The sequence below is a fragment of the Schistocerca serialis genome, unplaced genomic scaffold (genome assembly GCF_023864345.2).
Source record: "Schistocerca serialis cubense isolate TAMUIC-IGC-003099 unplaced genomic scaffold, iqSchSeri2.2 HiC_scaffold_1223, whole genome shotgun sequence".
Classification (NCBI taxonomy): Eukaryota; Metazoa; Arthropoda; class Insecta; order Orthoptera; family Acrididae; genus Schistocerca; species Schistocerca serialis.
In genome coordinates, this window is record NW_026047429.1 from 27501 (window position 1) to 32500 (window position 5000).

General features: G+C 53.2%; 1 non-coding gene across 1 annotated transcript in view; it reads right to left on the reverse strand.

The window, feature by feature from the left end:
- Positions 1 to 367, reverse strand: part of LOC126435947 (small subunit ribosomal RNA) — a 1909-nt gene extending 1542 nt beyond the window's left edge. Inside the window, exon 1 of the ribosomal RNA XR_007580303.1 lies at positions 1 to 367. This exon is cut by the window's left edge and continues 1542 nt beyond it. This is a non-coding gene — a ribosomal RNA (small subunit ribosomal RNA).
- Between the last annotated feature and the right edge of the window lie 4633 nt (positions 368 to 5000).

A 5000-nucleotide genomic window follows, 5' to 3' on the forward strand; every position in this document is an offset into this window, starting at 1 on the left:
CAACCATGGTAGGCGCAGAACCTACCATCGACAGTTGATAAGGCAGACATTTGAAAGATGCGTCGCCGGTACGAGGACCGTGCGATCAGCCCAAAGTTATTCAGAGTCACCAAGGCAAACGGACCGGACGAGCCGACCGATTGGTTTTGATCTAATAAAAGCGTCCCTTCCATCTCTGGTCGGGACTCTGTTTGCATGTATTAGCTCTAGAATTACCACAGTTATCCAAGTAACGTGGGTACGATCTAAGGAACCATAACTGATTTAATGAGCCATTCGCGGTTTCACCTTAATGCGGCTTGTACTGAGACATGCATGGCTTAATCTTTGAGACAAGCATATGACTACTGGCAGGATCAACCAGGGAGCTGCGTCAACTAGAGCTGAGCAGCCGGCCGCCCGGGAGTGTGTCCCGGGGGCCCGCGCGAACACGCAAGCGTCCGCTCAATTATTCTGCAAACAGGAGGAGGCTGAGCTCCCCTGCACAACACACCTCGAAACCCTCTCAGGTCCCGGCGGCGCGCAGCGCCGTCCTAAGTACTTGGTCGGGTTCGAGAGAGGCGCAATCGCCCGGAGTTAGGCGAGTAGACGCTTTAGGTGCGACCACCCGTGCTCCCAACTGAGCTTGCCGCTGCCGACAGAGGCCCGGGAGCGTGCTGTCGTGGCATTGCCGGCGGGAGACAACACGCGCCACCTACGGTGACCGGCAGCTCCAACGCCAGCGCCACAGAAGGACAAAAGCCCCACTTGGGTGCCGAAGCGAACTCTCCCAGCACAGCGCACGCGCCAACACGTCCGCACAGCTGCGATACAAACCACCTGCGAGAACCGCTGGGGCGACCGAGCAGCAGACGGCGTCGCGGCGCCGAGCGCCGGGCGGCGGCGCATCCTCAGCGCACAAAGTCCTCAATCGGACCAGCACACTGCAGATGGCCACCGCGCTTCGCACCGGGCCCGCGAGGACCTACTTTGGCCGCAAGGCGCCGCGAGCAGGGGGCGCCGGCGCGCAGCTGCGCCGCCTGCCGCGTCCGTCGGCCGGCGCGCCTGCCACTGGCCGCCCCCACCAGCCGGCTGTGGCGCGTGCGCCCACGCACCGCGCTGCCAGCACGCCGGGCGGCCCCCCCCTCACCGGCCGGGGACGGTCCCACCCAGCCACCGCCGCGTATCGCCTCACACCCAGATCCCCTTTCACGTTCGTGGGCATGGTGGGTCCCCTTTCACGTTCGTGGGCATGGTGGGTCTCCCTGAAACAACCGGTTAATAGCTCGACCGATCGTCGCCAACACTGATTCACCTCTAGCGAGAACAACCGCACCACAACGGGTTACCAGTTGTTCATTTGCGTAACGTCACCAGCAAACGTACACGTCCATCGCCATTTGCAACGAGTATTGCATGCCTGTGTCAGGTGTCACAACACACTACGTCTGCCCACATAGACGCAACAACATGTGCACGCCTAGAGAACACGTGGAAGGTAGACCCCGTACGTATGCGGTGTCCATTGCGCGAACGACTGTCAGCCCGCCTCTGCAGCATGTCGCAGATGTGGAACGCGGTGCAACATGCTATCACGGTGTGTGAGAAGAGACGACTACGTCCGAATACACGCTCCACTACATCAACAGACTGCTCATGCTGATCGCCATCCAGGGCGTCCGTTCCTCCCACACGTCTGTATGGCGTACCACACTGCAATCCAGCTCTTATAGGGAGACGACACGTAGCTGCGTGCACAATATTTGGACTGTATGGTCCGCCGTTGCTAGGCGCAGTCGTCATACGGTCACATGTGCCACGATGTATCATTCAGTACATACGGACCAATGTGCAGTACAGTTTGTGGGTTTTGCGTACATCGGCGGACAGGTGACAGGCCGTACCACAACGTAGGCTGAGTACGTCGGCATGCGAAGGGCATTGAACATGCAAACTTCTCACCGACCAGCTTGCGAAGGCAGGGGGGAAGGGGGGGGGGGCGGCATGTACGTCCTGCTGCTATCCACACTACAGTGTATAGCAGGAGCATGTGGAAAGTCAGCAACACCTGCAAGGTGTTTAACATGACGCGATACACAGGGGACCGGGCAGTGCGAGTAGGGAACTATATTGCGAGGGTTGCGGTTAGGCAACACTACACCAATTTAACGGGTTGCATAACAATTACAGAGCAGGTTCAGCGACAACGTGCGTCAGGTTAAGGCGCAATATAGTTTAGGTTACGGCGCACTTTAGGTTAGGTTAAGGCACATTATAGGTTAGGTTAAGGCACATTATAGGTTAGGTTAAGGCACAACATGGGTTAGGTTAAGGCACAACATGGGTTAGGTTAAGGCACAACATGGGTTAGGTTAAGGCACAACATGGGTTAGGTTAAGGCACAACATGGGTTAGGTTAAGGCACAACATGGGTTAGGTTAAGGCACAACATGGGTTAGGTTAAGGCACAACATGGGTTACGTTAAGGCACAACATGGGTTACGTTAAGGCACAACATGGGTTAGGTTAAGGCACAACATGGGTTAGGTTAAGGCACAACATGGGTTAGGTTAAGGCACAACATGGGTTAGGTTAAGGCACAACATGGGTTACGTTAAGGCACAACATGGGTTACGTTAAGGCACAACATGGGTTACGTTAAGGCACAACATGGGTTACGTTAAGGCACAACATGGGTTACGTTAAGGCACAACATGGGTTACGTTAAGGCACAACATGGGTTACGTTAAGGCACAACATGGGTTACGTTAAGGCACAAATTAGGTTAGGTTAAGGCACAAATTAGGTTAGGTTAAGGCGCAACGTAGGTTAGGTTAAGGCACAACGTAGGTTAGGTTAAGGCACAACGTAGGTTAGGTTAAGGCACAACGTAGGTTAGGTTAAGGCACAACGTAGGTTAGGTTAAGGCACAACGTAGGTTAGGTTAAGGCACAACGTAGGTTAGGTTAAGGCACAACGTAGGTTAGGTTAAGGCACAACGTAGGTTAGGTTAAGGCACAACGTAGGTTAGGTTAAGGCACAACGTAGGTTAGGTTAAGGCACAACGTAGGTTAGGTTAAGGCACAACGTAGGTTAGGTTAAGGCACAACGTAGGTTAGGTTAAGGCACGATATAGGTTAGGTTAAGGTACGATATAGGTTAGGTTAAGGTACGATATAGGTTAGGTTAAGGTACGATATAGGTTAGGTTAAGGTACGATATACGTTAGGTTAAGGTACGATATAGGTTAGGTTAAGGTACGATATAGGTTAGGTTAAGGTACGATATACGTTAGGTTAAGGTACGATATAGGTTAGGTTAAGGTACGATATAGGTTAGGTTAAGGTACGATATAGGTTAGGTTAAGGTACGATATAGGTTAGGTTAAGGTACAATATAGCTTAGGTTCAGATACACATTGTTGTAGGGAAAGGTGTATTTGGGGGGGGGGGGCGGCAGGTTCGTTGATAGTGATTATCGTAATTGGATGCCTGCGGCATTATCCGATTTGTCACGTCAGGATGCACTTTTGGCTCATGACAGGCGGCGCTCCGATTCCATGGTTGTGGCAGATCTGTGTCTTTCATTCCTGCCATTGTTTGTGTGCTGTGACAGGAGGCAGTATTGTGATGTTGGGTGCACCCCTGTGTAGGACATGTGTGGGTGTTCGTGGCTTAGCTGAGCAATGTGCGGATGTCGGAAGGGTGGGATATTGTGTTTTCTGGGTGGACCTCCCGGTCTGGTAATGATAGTGTGGATTGTGTCATGTGGCGGAGAGGATGCACTGGATGTTCTTCCATGCTGGTGGTTAGATATTGTGTGTGTGCCTGTTACAGGCAGAGAGTAGTGTGTGATAAGAGAGTAGTGTGTGATAAGAGTGTCTGGCTGACGTGTGGTTCTCATTGTGTGCAGAGTCTTTCAGCATGTATAGGGACGGTTGTATATATTATCTGTATTCTGATGGCTCTGCATCTATTACTAATCAGTGCCGTGTATACGGTTACTCTGGTTCCAGTCGAAACTGTTCTATCTCTGTACATTAGTGACACTACGGCTCCACTATGTTGCCGCCCCTGTCGGCCGTTTCCCCCAGTGTATGGCTAATGATTATCAGCAGTCAGTCTATTAGTCAATACCGGTAGTGTGACGACGTCAAATGTCCGGGATGGGGGAAGCTACACCCTTCCCGTGGGTCAGGGCCTAGAAAGACTCTTCCCACGCAGGAGACTGACTGTCGTTACTCTTCCGAGACATATATGTGCCCAGCGTTTTTTGCGACTGCGAGTGCAACGCCAGGAGGCTCGGACTGTCGTTACTCTTCCGAGAAATATATTTGCCCAGCGTTTTTTGCGACTGCGAGTGCAACGCCAGGAGGCTCGGACTGTCGTTACTCTTCCGAGAAATATATGTGCCCAGCGTTTTTTGCGACTGCGAGTGCAACGCCAGGAGGCTCGGATTGTCGTTACTCTTCCGAGATATATATTTGCCCAGCGTTTTTTGCGACTGCGAGTGCAACGCCCACGGGTGCCGACATGGATGGGGCGCTTCCTAGCTGATGGCTCAGCATGAGAATCCGTACAGTGAGCAATGCGATCGCGTCTGTAGCTTGTACGTGGTACAGCTCGCAGCTCATGAATAGGGACAGCGGGAATGTCGCATATTGGAAATATCTCTTCATGAAACGCATGTTATAGGTGTGGATTGCACCTTACGAGTGCGGGAAACGTCCGCCGTTCATCCGCTGGCGATGCGAGTTTGGCGGTTGGGGTGGGGCACGAACGGGTGCAGGTGGTGTGATTGCCGGTCCACGACTTCGTGCGGCAGAGGCACTGGCGTATGGGTGCTGTGGTCGACAGAGGCTGCATGCTTTGTGGGTGGCGTCGAAAGATGGGCACTGTGGGCCCATCGATGTCTTCGTCGGCTTGGCGTCCCATAGATGGCGGTATCGTCGTTGCAGGAGCTCATGCTGAGGGAGACCTACAGATGGCGGTATGTTTTGTGGTGCGCTCGACATGGCGGAC